Here is a 14,583-nt window from a genome sequence, read left to right as displayed (position 1 = left end):
ACATTCCTGGAAGAACCTCATTTCAATGTAGGATTCTATGTCTAACCAAACTACCAATAAAGTATAAAGAGGGACACAAAAACACTTCAGGCACACAAGTGTCTCCACAATTTTATTGCCCAGGCACTCTTTCTCAGGAAGCTACTGAAGGATTTTGCCACCAAAAAGATTAAGTAGAACAAATAAGAAGTCATGAGAGGCCAAGCGCGGTGGCTCACGCCTGTAATCCCAGCACTTTGGGAGGCCAAGGCAGGTGGATCATGAGGTCAAGAGATCGAGACCATCCTGGCCAACATGGTGAAACACTGTCTCTACTAAAAATACAAAAACTTAGCTGGGCATGGTGGTGCGTGCCTGTAGTCCCAGCTACTCAGGAGGCTGAGGCAGGAGAATTGCTTGAACCCAGAAGGCGGAGGTTTTGGTGAGCCGAGACCATGCCACTGCACTCCAGCCTGGCACCTGATGATGGAGAGAGATTCTGCCTCAAAAAAAAAAAAAAAAAAAAAAAACCTAAACTCTCAGACCCACCTACACCTCTATCTGTGTTCCTGATCTGACGGTTAACTTCCACCATCCTCTGAGTGTCTTAGGCCATCTATCCTCAAACCATGGTCAGAGACACAGCATCAACCTGACTGAGTTTTTCAGAAATGCAGATTCCCAGGTGCCACCCCACACCAAGACAGAACCTGCAGTGTAAGCAGACCCCCAGGGGACTCACGTGCACATTCATTTGTGAGAAGCACCATCTTAGGTTATACCAAGGGAACATTCTAGACTGTTTTTCCCTAACTCACAGGTCATCAGGTACTGTGACTTCTTCCGTAGTTACATTGCACATCCTGCTTCAACTGCCTCCAGGATGGCTCCTCTTGGAAGTCCCACAACCTCTCAGACTGAACATACACAGACCTGAGTGCCCTGCCCTCTTTTTCTCCCAGGTCATCTATTCCCCCTGCTCCTCCTCCTACCCCTTTTTCTTTCCCCTCCCCCGAATTTTTCAAGGACCTACCTGTCCAGGTGAACTGAGCCAGCCAAGCCAGGTACCCAAGGAGTGTTTCAAGTCCTCCTCTGGCTCACCTCCCTCTACCTCTCACTATTCCCTTTGAATCCCTGTCTCCCAACCTCTATAACCACAACCACTCATTCTCCAAGACGCAGCCACCAGTATATCTCACTTCAGCCACATCCACCATCCTGCACTGGCAGTGGAGTGATGATATCACTCCCTAGAACAACCCCTCCATGGCTCTCAGCTCAGGGCTGTTCTGCACTCCCACCCCCTCTCTGCTTACTAAATGCTTACACCATCACTATTGCTTCCAGCTGTCACAATGAAGCCTGACCAGCTCCTCCTCCACAGCCTTCCCTGGCTACTGCTCTGCCTTCCACCAGCAAAATTTCTGGGCTCCCCTCAGCCACAGCCCTGCTCCAGCTGTGGTCTGCATGTCTCCCACAGCAGCCTGGAAGCTCCTCTGGGAGGGACAGGGAACTGCCTGATTCAGTCAACTTTATGGTGTTCTGCCTGGGGCCATACAAACAATAGGGGTCCTGTGTTTGAATAGATAAAATCCCAGTGAGGGCCTGGTCTGCAAAAGGTGCAGAGAGGGGGCAGAAGATAGGGTTGCACAGCAGAAGTGGAAAAAGGTGTTGCAGAGGTGCCCTGTATACCCAGTTACAGGGGGGAGGATTGCTTAAGCCTAGGAGTTCAAGACCAGCCAGGGCAACACAGCAAGATGCCATCCCTTAAAAATTAAATTTAAGGGGGGACTCAAGATGGCGCTGTGAGAACAACCCAGGATTGGAGCCCGCGTTGAATCCGCAAACGGTGAGTCAGTGCTGCATTTCCAGACTGATCTTTGTTGCCCACAGAACAGGGAAACTCCCAAGTATAAAAAGACACGGGACGCCAGGCAGTAGGTCTGCCTGGCGAAGCCGGCAGCCGGGGCGGCGGCGGCCGGCCCTACCCAGCAATCCCCACAGGGCGCGCTTGTCCGTGTGCCTTGTTGAACCGGCAACCTGAGACTTGAGAGGGCTGGACTTAAGACTGAACGAGACTTGCACAGTAGCCCAGCCCAGGGGATTGCAGGGACAGATCGTTTGGGATACCCAGTGGGACGAACAAAACCGCGATTTCAAACTATCCCAAGCAGACGGTCCGAGACGCTCTGTGGGGGAGGGGCGTCCACCACTACCGAGGCAACCCACCCCAACTGAGATACACGCCCACTGCTGACGCAGCCAGCCGTTGCCGAGGCAACCTGCCCCAACTGAGATACACGCCCACTGCTGACGCAGCCTGCCGTTGCTGAGGCAACACACTACAACGAAGAGACTCTGCCACAGGGCGTGGCGGAGACCACAGCAGAGCCTGCAGGAACAGGGCGAATCACACAACAGCAGGGCGGAGCCTGGAAACCAAACAGTGGCTAGTCTGCCTTCTAGCTGGGCAGGACACCTCATTGAACATCGAAAAATAAAGCCCAAACCCCTCAACACAGAGCATTTGAGGAAAAAAAAAGGGTTTTTTAATGAGCTCTGTTGCAGCAGAATCAAACATAGCAGCATAACAGCCCTGAATGAACAACAGAGCACACAGCTCAGCAATTAAACCCCTATAAAGTACAAACTGTCTCCTCAAGCAGCTCCCTGACCCCTCTATATCCAAAAGACTGATATTAGGCAGGCACCATCCTGGGACAAAGATAGCAGAAAAAGAAACTAGTAGCATCCCTCGCTGTGCCACAGCTGCTAGAGGTGCACCCCAGATAAGCAAGGTCTGGAGCGGACCTCAGCAGTCGTACAGCGAAGGGGCTAGACTGGTAGAAGGAAAACCAAGCAACAGAAATACTTCATCATCAACATTCTGGGTGTCCACTCAGAGACCCAATCGAAAAATCAGCAACTACGCAGACGACCAGCGGACAAATCCACAAAGATGAGAAGAAACCAGCGCAAAAAGGAGGAAAACACCCGAAACCAGAACACCTCGCCTCCTAGAAAGGACCAAAACTCCTCACCAGCAAGGGAACAAAGCTGGACGGAGAATGACTGTGATGAAATAACGGAATTAGACTTCAGAAGATGGATAACGAGAAACTTTTGTGAGCTAAAAGATCATGTATTAAATCAATGCAAAGAAACTAAGAACCTTGAAAAAAGATTTGAAAAAAGATTCAAGGAAATGATAACAAGAATGGATAACTTAGAGAGGAATATGAATGAATTAAAGGAGCTGAAAAACACAATACAAGAACTTCGCGAAGCAAACACAAGTTTCAATAGCCGAATTGACCAAGCAGAAGAAAGAATATCTGAAGTCGAAGACCAACTCAATGAAATAAAACGAGAAACCAAGATCAGAGAAAATAGCGCAAAAAGGAATGAACAGTCTCCAAGAAATGTGGGACTATGTGAAAAGACCTAACCTACGTTTGATAGGTGTACCAGAAGGGGACGAAGAGAATGAATCCAAGCTGGAAAATATTCTTCAGGACATCATCCAGGAAAATTTCCCCCACCTAGCAAGACAGGCCAACACTCAATTGCAGGAAATACAGACAACACCACAAAGATATTCCGCAAGAAGAGCAACCCCAAGGCACATAATCGTCAGATTCAATAGGGTTGAAATAAAGGAGAGAATACTAAGGGCAGCCAGAGAGAAAGGTCGGGTCACCCACAAAGGGAAGCCCATCAGACTCACAGCAGATCTCTCGGCAGAAACACTACAAGCCAGAAGAGAGTGGGGGCCAATATTCAACATTCTTAAAGAAAAGAACTTTCAACCCAGAATTTCATATCCAGCCAAACTGAGCTTCAGAAGTGAAGGAAAAATAAAATCCTTTGACAACAAGCAAGTACTCAGAGATTTTGTCACCACCAGGCCTGCTTTACAAGAGCTCCTAAAACAGGCACTACACATAGGAAAGGATCAACCAGTACCAGCCATTCCAAAATCACACTGAATGCTAAAGAGCTTCAACATAATGAAGAATCTACAACAACTAACAGGCAAAACAGCCACTTAGCATCAAAATGGCAGTATCAAATTCACACATAACAATATTAACCCTAAATGTAAATGGACTAAATGCACCAATCAAAAGACACAGACTGGAAAATTGGATAAAAATCCAAAACCCATCAGTGTGCTGTATCCAGGAAACCCATCTCACATGCAAGGATACACAAAGGCTCAAAATAAAGGGATGGAGGAAGATTTACCAAGCTAATGGAAAGCAAAAAAAAGCAGGAGTTACAATTCTCATCTCTGATAAAATAGACATTAAAGCAACAAAGATCAAAAGAGACAAAGAAGGCCATTACATAATGGTAAAAGGATCGATAAAACAAGAAGAGCTAACGATCCTAAACATATGTGGACCCAATGCAGGAGCACCCAGATACATAAGGCAAGTTCTTAATGACTTACAAAAGGACTTCGACTCCCACACAATAATAGTGGGAGACTTTAACACTCCACTGTCAATACTAGACAGATCAACCAGACAGAAAATCAACAAGGATATCCAGGGCTTGAACTCAGACCTGGAGCAAGCAAACCTGGTGGACATTTACAGAACTCTCCACCCCAAATCCACAGAATACACATTCTTCTCAGCACCACATCACACCTACTCTAAAATTGACCACATAATTGGAAGTAAAGCACTGCTCAACAAATGCAAAACAACTGGAATCATAACAAACAGCCTCTCAGACCATAGTGCAATCAAGTTAGAACTCAGAATTCAGAAACCGACCCAGAACCGCACAGCTTCATGGAAACTGAACAACTGGCTCTTGAATGTTGACTGGGTAAACAACGAAATGAAGGCAGAAATAAAGAAGTTCTTCAAAACCAATGAGAACAAAGACACAACGTGCCAGAACCTCTGGGACACATTTAAAGCAGTCTCTAGAGGAAAGTATATAGCAATAAGTGCCCATATGAGAAGAATGGAGAGATCCAAAATTGACACCCTATCGTCAAAATTGAAAGAGCTAGAGGACCAAGATCAAAAAAACTCAAAACCCAGCAGAAGACAAGAAATAACTAAGATCAGTGCTGAGCTGAAGGAGATTGAGACACGAAAAACCCTTCAAATAATCAATAAATCCAAGAGCTGGTTTTTTGAAAAGATCAACAAAATAGACAGACCACTAGCCAGATTGATTAAAAATAAAAGAGAGAACAACCAAATAGATGCAATAAAAAATGATAAAGGGGAAATCACCACAGATTCCACAGAAATTCAAACCATCATCAGAGAATATTACAAACAACTCTATGCACATAAACTAGTAAACCTGGAAGAAATGGATAAATTCCTGGACTCCTGTGTCCTCCCAAGCCTAACCATAACAAGGTCTGAAGTTGAGGCAGCAATTAAGAGCCTACCACACAAAAAAAGCCCAGGTCCAGACGGGTTCACAGCTGAATTCTACCAGACACACAAGGAGGAGCTGGTAGCATTCCTTCTAAAACTATTTCAAACAATCCAAAAAGAGGGAATCCTTCCCAAATCATTTTATGAGACCAACATCATCCTGATACCAAAACCCGGCAGAGACCCAACGAGAAAAGAGAACTTCAGGCCAATATCCATGATGAACATAGATGCAAAAATCTTCAATAAAATATTGGCAAGCCGATTGCAACAGCAAATCAAAAAACTTATTCATCATGATCAAGTAGGATTCATCCCGGGGATGCAAGGCTGGTTCAACATACGCAAGTCTATCAACGTAATTCACCACATAAACAGAACCAAAAACAAAAACCACATGATGATCTCAATCAACGCAGAGAAGGCATTTGACAAAATTCAACAGCCCTTTATGCTAAAAACCCTCAATAAACTCGGTATCGATGGAACGTATCTCAAAGTAATAAAAGCTATTTATGACAAACCAACAGCCAATATCATACTGAATGGGCAAAAACTGGAAGCATTCCCTTTAAAATCTGGCACTAGACAAGGATGCCCTCTCTCACCACTCCTATTCAATATAGTACTGGAAGTTCTAGCCAGAGCAATCAGGCAAGAAAAAGAAATAAAGGGTATTCAAATAGGAAAGGTGGAAGCCAAATTGTCTCTATTTGCAGAAGACATGATAGTATACCTAGAAGACCCCATCGCCTCAGCCCAAAAACTCCTGAAACTGATAAGCAACTTCAGCAGTCTCAGGATATAAAATCAATGTGCAAAAATCACAAGCATTCGTCTACACCAACAACAGACTTAAAGAAAGCCAAATCAAGAGTGAACTGCCATTCGCAATTGCTACAAAAAGAATAAAATACCTTGGAATACAACTCACAAGGAACGTAAGAGACCTCTACAAGGAGAACTACAAACCACTGCTCAACGAAATCAGAGAGGACACAAACAGGTGGAGAAACATTCCATGTTCATGGTTAGGAAGAATTAATATCGTGAAAATGGCTATACTGCCCAAAGTAATTTACAGAATCAACGCTATCCCCATCAAGCTACCACTGACTTTCTTCACAGAATTGGAAAAAACCACCATGAACTTTATATGGAACCAAAAGAGAGCCCGCATAGCCAAGTCAATTCTAAGCAAAAAGAACACAGTGGGGGGCATCACACTACCAGATTTCAAACTATACTACAAGGCTACAGTAATCAAAACAGCATGGTACTGGTACCAAAACAGAGATATAGACCAATCGAACAAAACAGAGGCACCGGAGGCAACACAACATACATACAACTATACAATCTTTGATAAACCTGACAAAAACAAGCAATGGGGCAAGGATTCCATGTTTAACAAATGGTGTTGGGAAAACTGGCTAGCCATGTGCAGAAAGCAGAAACTGGACCCCTTCCTGACACCTTACACTAAAATTAACTCCAGATGGATTAAAGACTTAAACATAAGACCTGGCACGATAAAAACCCTAGAAGGAAATCTAGGCAAAACTATCCAGGACATAGGAGTAGGGGAGGACTTTATGAACAAAACACCAAAAGCATTGGCAACAAAAGCCAAAATAGACAAATGGGACCTAATGAAACTCCACAGCTTCTGCACGGCAAAAGAAACAGTCACTAGAGTGGATCGGCAACCAACAGAATGGGAAAAAATTTTTGCAGTCTACCCATCTGACAAAGGGCTGATATCCAGAATTTACAAAGAACTCAAACGGATTTACAGGAAGAAAACAAACAAGCCCATTCAAAAGTGGGCAAAGGATATGAACAGACACTTTACGAAAGAAGACATATATGAGACCAACAATCATATGAAAAAATGCTCATCGTCACTGGTCATCAGATAGATGCAAATCAAAACCACATTGAGATACCATCTCACGCCAGTTAGAATGGCGATCATTAAAAAACCTGGAGACAACAGATGCTGGAGAGGATGTGGAGAAAAAGGAACACTTCTACACTGTTGGTGGGAGTGTAAATTAGTTCAATCATTGTGGAAGACAGTGTGGCGATTCCTCAAGGCCTTAGAAATAGAAATTTCATTTGACCCAGCAATCCCATTACTGGGTATATATCCAAAAGACTATAAATCGTTCTACTATAAGGACACATGTACACGAATGTTCATTGCAGCACTGTTTACAATAGCAAAGACCTGGAATCAACCCAAATGCCCATTGATGATAGACTGGATTGGAAAAATGTGGCACATATACACCATGGAATATTATGCTGCAATCAGAAATGATGAGTTTGTGTCGTTTGTAGGGACATGGATGAATCTGGAGAACATCATCCTCAGCAAACTGACACAAGAACAGAAAATGAAACACCGCATATTCTCACTCATAGGTGGGTGATGAAAAATGAGAACACATGGACACAGAAAGGGGAGTACTAAACAGTGGGGTCTATTGGGGGGAAAAGGGGAGGGCCAGTGGGAAGGGGAGGTGGGGAGGGATAGCCTGGGGAGAAATGCCAAATGTGGGTGAAGGGGAGAAGAAAAGCAAAGCACACTGCCATGTGTGTACCTACCCAACTGTATTGCATGCTATGCTCATGTACCCCAAAACCTAAAATCCAATAAAAAATTAAAAAAAAAATTTAATTTAAAATTTTATTTAGTTTTTCAGATGGAATTTTTACTCTGTTGCTCAGGCTGGAGTGTAGTGGCGTGATCTTGGCTCACTGCAACCTCCAGCTTCCACGTACAAGCAACCTCCTGCCTCAGCCTCCCTAGTAGCTGAGATTACAGGTTCCCACCACCATGCCCAACTACGTTTTGTGTTTTTAGTAGACAGGGTTTCACCACGTTTGGCTGGTCTTAAACTCCTGACCTCGTGATTCGCCCACTTTCCCAAAGTGCTGGGATTACAGATGTGAGCCACCACACCTGGCCAAAAAATTAAATTTAAAATTGTAAAAAGGTCAGCTCAGGTTGAATAAAAAATAAGAGTAACGGCTACAGGATGCCTGGTGTCGAGTCCTTATCCAGAGCCCTGGAGGACAGCAGGACTCTCTCTGTCCACCAGGTGGCCCCAGGATCCCAGCTTCTGGCTGCCCAGTGCTCAGTCCCCACTTTCCTGAGTGTTGGATGGATGAAGCCCTAGGGAAGCTGGAAGCCTAGCATGCAGGACACACAGCAGTCTTTGAGGGAACTTGCCTTACTTGCCTTCCCTGCCTAAGTGTCCACCATCAGCACCCTCTGCAGTAAAGGGAGGAGGGCTGTGGATGATGGGTGTGTCATGGGAAAACAGAAAAGAACCCTGAGAGTCTTGCAAAGCCACTCAGCTGTGGAGTGATGGAGCCCAGACATTTATACACCTGCAGGTTGGGGCACATCCTGTTTTCTGAAGGTGCTCACCATGGGACCTGTCTGCATGGCCACTGGAGCCAGGATTGAGCCCAGACAGTCCACATTCATAAGCACCAGGCTTGCCTGCTGCCCCTCCCTGGGGTCAGATGCCCTCCTGTTACAGATGGGGAAGCTGAGGCACAGGGACGGGAATCACTTGTGGAGACTTTCACCCCAACACACTGGAACAGAACAAGCCAGACTTTTGGAGGCTAGTGGAGAAGGGAGGGATGGTGAGGGTTCCCTAGGTGGGGGCCAGAGAGGAAGACCAGGATTCAAATCACAGCTCCACTAGATGACAGCTCTATGACTTTGAGCAAGCCATGTGGCTCCTCCGTGTCTCAGTTTCCTTTATTTCTAAATGGGAAGAATTTCTTGTGTAAATAGTCCCTTGGTCTCCAGTCACTTTAGGGTGGTTTTGGAGGTTGAGAGAGCCTCAGCACAGCCTGTGCCTCTGTATTTTCTTTGTTCTCTATCTGCCAGGGGCCTTTACATCTGTCTGGCTGCACCTGACCCCACTAGGGTAATGCCCCAGACCTGTAGCTAAACCAAAGGGCTGTGGCAGACTGGCCTTGAAGGGAGGAGCCCAGGGCAGGGCATGGTACCCCTAGGATCTGGAGCCTCATGGTGCCAACAGTCTGTATCCTGATCAAACTCTGGGAGTCCACGGTGGATCTGCAAGAACAGCCCCAGTGGCAGGGCCAGACCCTACGTCTCTGAGACAAACCTTTGCCACCTTTGAAATGGACCTGCTACAAATAGTGTGCCCTTCCCCCACTGGTGTCAGTTAGTGCCAATTGGCCCCTGGCTGAGAGTCTGGGCATCAGAGTCTGAGTTGCCTAGGCTCCAGCCTGGCTTTGCTGCTGGCTAGCTGGGGCCTTCGGGCAAGCTCTTTAGCCTCTGTGAGCTTCAGTTTCCTGATCTGCAAAGCAGAAGTTTCCAGGGTTAATGTGAGACTGAGTGAGTTAATTCACATGACACCCTTGGCATGTAGTAGGCCCTAATGTGTGTTGCGTCCACATAGAGCCAGCCCCACAGATCCTTGCATCCTCCCCGGTGGCACCCCATGTCCCCTCTCCAGCTCCCCCATGCTGAATGCCCCATCCCAGGGCAGGAATGGTGCTAACAGATCTCCCATGGTTTTCCCATAAAGGGACTGGACTTGGGTTTCCCTGGACAGGGAATATCCTGCTCTGCACTGGGCATGGGGAGAGGGAGAGAAAGAGGAGTGCAAAGAACGTGGCCACTCTGCATTCCGGGCATTCTTCATGGTGCCCTGTCCAGCTGCCTCAGCACTGCTGGGGGCCCTGGCCTACTGCCACACTGACCCGACACAGCACAGCAGCACCCCACTTGGGGTACCCTTTGGACTTGGGGTGATAGGAAACCACTCTAGTTTCAGCCTGACCCATTGCAGACTATCACAAAAGCAAATGAACCACAACACTGGAAGCAGAGATTCAGGGGCTGTGGGAGGAGTCAGTTAACAGGGGTTTCTGCTTTTAGTTCTACCATATGGGGCTTCCAAGACCACCTACCTTCCCCAGGGAAGCTCTGAGGGTCAGCACAGGAAGAGGAAGAGGGGAGAGGGAGAAGACTCCTGGCTTCCAGTCTCCAGTGCCCAGGACAGCCACTTTTCCTCTCTGGGACTCAGTGTCTCTATTCGCAAGATGGGAAGCTTTGCTCCCTGCTTTGGGCAATCGCAACCCTTGTCACAATCTATAGCATCATCACTGCTTCTCTGCAGAGTCTGTGCCTCTGACCAAGGGCAGGCGCCCATCCCTTCTCTGCACTGGGCTGGGCCTAGTGGGTTACAGTGGTTTCCACTGCCATGCAGACACCATCTGCAGGATCTGAACATTCAGAGGGGATGGCCTGGGGGCAGTCAGAAAGAAAGCTGGACTGCACCCAGGGAGCCAACCCAGTCTCCAGGCATGACCACCACCATCTCCCTGAAAACTAGGAAATCTACCCTTCTCTCCAGCCTCAGAATAAAGAAATGGAAAGAGGAGCTTTTTCTTAGAGCAGATGAGTCATTTAGAAAGGACCTAACAAGTTACTCTCTGGTGCTGGGTAAGAATGTTCTCCCTTCATTTTTTATTTTATTTTTTTTGAGATGGAGTTTTGCTCTTGATACCCAGGCTGGAGTGCAATGGCGCAATCTTGGCTCACCGCAACCTCCATCTCCTGGGTTCAGGCAATTCTCCTGCCTCAGCCTCCTGAGTAGCTGGGATTACAGGCACGCATCACCGTGCCCAGCTAATTTTTTGTATTTTTAGTAGAGACGGGGTTTCACCATGTTGACCAGGATGGTCTCGATCTCTTGACCTCATGATCCACCCACCTTGGCCTCCCAAAGTGCTGGGATTACAGGCTTGAGCCACTGCACCTGGCCTTCTCCCTTCCATTTATTAATGTGCACACTGTTTTGTGAAAGTAAATAGAATCTCAGGACCCCACACTCATTATGTCAGAGGGAAAGGTCATCTCAGTAACCGAGTCAAGCAACACTGCCTTCCTTGTGTTCCCAAATGAGAGCTGTCATTTCTCAACCCTGTGTCATCTCCTCATCCATAAGCCAGGTTCCCACAGTGACAGGTCACGTGTCTCCACAGAGGGCCTCCCTCAGAACTGCTCACAAGGAAATTCCTTGTAAGTCCCTAACTCTTTCAGGATACACATCCCTCTCTATAAACTAGCCCTGAAGCTGAGTTCTGCTGAATCTCACCCTGACCATGTCAATTACCAGTTTATCTTCACAGGAAGAGAATGAGGGCAAGACCAGAAATCATCCTCCTGCCTACGCTTAGACAAATGCATCACTGACTTTTCACATGAAAGATGTGGATTTACTGACTGTTAACCAGGAAGCACTCACTGTCTACCCTTTTTTTTTTTTGAGACCGAGTCTTGCTCTGTTGCCAGGCTCTAGTGCAATGATGCGATCTCAGCTCATTGCAACCTCCACTTCCTGAGTAACTGAAACTACAAGCACACACCACCATGCCCGGCTCATTTTTCTGTATTTTTAGTAGAGATGGGGTTTCACCATGTTGGTCAAAATGGTCTCAATCTCTTGACCTCGTGATCCACCCATCTTGGCCTCCCACAGTGCTGGGATTACAGGTGTGAGCCGCCATACCCAGCCCCTCCCTTTCTTTTTGTTCTTTCTCCTTCAAATACAGAAGTTCCCCAAGCCCTCCGTTTTTGTTTTTGAGAGGGTGTCACTCTGTCACCGAGGCTGGAGTACAGTGACATGATCACAGCTCTCTGTAGGCTTGACCTCCTTGGCTCAAGTGATCCTCCTGCCTCTGCCTCCAGAGTGGCCAGGATGACAGGCACACACCACCATGCCTCGCTAATATTTGGTAGAGACGGGGTCTTGCTGTGTTTCCCACGCTGGTCTCAAACTCCTGGGCTCAAGAGATCCTCCTCCCTTGGCCTTCCAAAGTGCTAAGATTACAAGCATGAGTCACCACACCTGGCCCTCAAAACCCTCTTTGGAAAAGCAGAGGTCACACACAGACACTCTGGTGACTTGTGTTTTTCCTGGTGCATCCTCAAACTTTGGCTAAATAAGCCACTAATGACTGAGAAAACTGCCTCAGTTGCTTTCCAAGTTTTGATTTTTTGGTTAATGATATGGATGACGGTCACCTGAGTTGACCTTCAGTATAACAGTTTTGCTTTACTACAAAGCCTTGGCAAAGGGCACAGTCCTGTGAACTTTTGAAACCCTGTGCTAGTTTCTACTGATAGCCTTAAACAGTTTTGTTATTAAAATGATGATAATTGCCCTTAAAGTCAGAACAGCATCACTAGGCCACATGCTGATAGTTGTAGCTCTGGGTAGGTCCTTATTTTCCTATGAGATTCTTTTGTGATATTACATGAAGGGGTGGGACTAGACAGCCTCCTGGGTCTCTTTCAATCCTGACATTCTTCATCCTGTCTCTCTGAAAAGCAAACAAACTGGCCTCAAGTGCATCGGGTGATCTCTGAGGCCCCAAGTCCCTGGAAACTGCCACAAGCATCTGGGCTTGCTTAGACCCCTGGGAGAAGCATGGCTCTGCCAGGTGTCACAGCTGATTTAACTAAAAGAAAGATGAGAACCAGCCAGGGGAACTGAAGCTTGACAGCATCCCTGAGGGTGTGTCCAGTGAGAGCCAAAATAGCATGGGGAAGACAGGAGGAAATCCTCTCCAGCCCAAGATTCACAGGCTGTGCTTGTTCTAACTACAGCCATCAGTCCCCAGAAATGTCCCTGCAGGTCTGTAAAACCTCAGTGCAAGCTGAGAAAGGGGAGAGGTGCATCTGCTGGTATCAGTGAGGGATGGGACAAGGCAGAAACACAGGGCAGACAGGGAGGAGGGGTGGGGGAAGGAAGGAGGTAAGCAAAGGTCTTCTCAAGAGATGTTTGCATGAGCTAAGATGTCCACCCAGAGAGCTCAGAGAGTAGCAGACTTTCTGTTTCCAAGACAGAGGAGAGATAAATGATCATTTCCTATTTAAAACCATAGCTTTATGGCCAGAGATCCTACAAACCTTTCATTTGTCTTTACATAGACCCTGCAAAGCCAGTGTACATATTCAGAACCCATGTCTGCATGGAGACAAGACATGGAGTGAATTCAATGAAGCAAACAGCTGCAGGGGACTTTGGGAACAGAACCCAGAAACTTCTATCTCCTAGAGTGAGAGACTCTCAGAATGCAAGACTCTTTCAAGCTTTGTTTCTAGTACCATAGCACATTTCCATAACAATCACCCTAGCATAGATTACCTCATGAGGCCAGAGGAAGGCTGGCTTGAGGAGTCTCTCTCTGGGGGACACTGCACATACTCTCTTTAAGAAAGACAGACTTTTTTTTTAGGAGACAGGGTCTTTCTATGTTGCCTGGACTGGTCTTGAACTCCTGGCCTTAAGACATCCTCCTGCTTCAGCCTTACAAAGTGCCAAGATTACAAGTGTGAGCCACTGCATCTGGCCTAGGATCCTTTTTCTTATTTTCTTCAGATGCATTCTGTTGCCCAGACTGGAGTGCAGTGACATGATCTCAGTTCATGGCAACTGCAACCTCCCAGGTTCAAGCAATTCTGCTGCCTCAGCCCCCCAAGTAGCTGGAATTACAGGCACTCACCACCATACCCAGCTACTTTTTGTATTTTTAGTAGAGACAAGTTTCATCATGTTGGCCAGACTGGTCTCAAACTCCTTACCTCAGGTGATATACCTACCTCAGCCTCCCAAAGTGCTGGCATTACAAGCATGAGCCACTGCACCCCGCCCACCATCCTTTTGAATCCACCTGAATGTATCATGTACTGAGGCTCTCTGGAAAGGCTTGGGGGACTAAGAGTAAACTTAGTGTTACAAGAAAAGTAGGAAAAATTCAGGAAGAATGAGTCCACTCAGTAAAGCCTCTTCAACCAGGCAGGGTGAGAATGTTCTCAGGCTGGCTTCTGACCTTTTGGCACAGGCACTACCACTGAGGGCATCTATGAAGTAGTCCACAGGAAGAGTCCCAGTTATTTACAAAGCTGTGACTTTAGTTACTCCCAGATTCCATCCCCTGTGACTTACAATGGAGAAAGTGAGTTGTGGTGACACCACGTGATTATCCATGAGATAAAAATGAGAAGTGAGTGGTCGGGCATGATGGCTTATGCCTGTAATCCCAGCACTTTGGGAGGCCAAGGCAGGTGGATCACAAGGTCAAGACATCAAGACCATCCTGACCAACATGGTGAAACCTG

This window comes from Callithrix jacchus, chromosome 8 (genome assembly GCF_049354715.1).
Source record: "Callithrix jacchus isolate 240 chromosome 8, calJac240_pri, whole genome shotgun sequence".
Classification (NCBI taxonomy): Eukaryota; Metazoa; Chordata; class Mammalia; order Primates; family Cebidae; genus Callithrix; species Callithrix jacchus.
The sequence above is the reverse complement of the archived record's forward strand: the minus strand, read 5'-3'. Positions refer to the sequence as shown.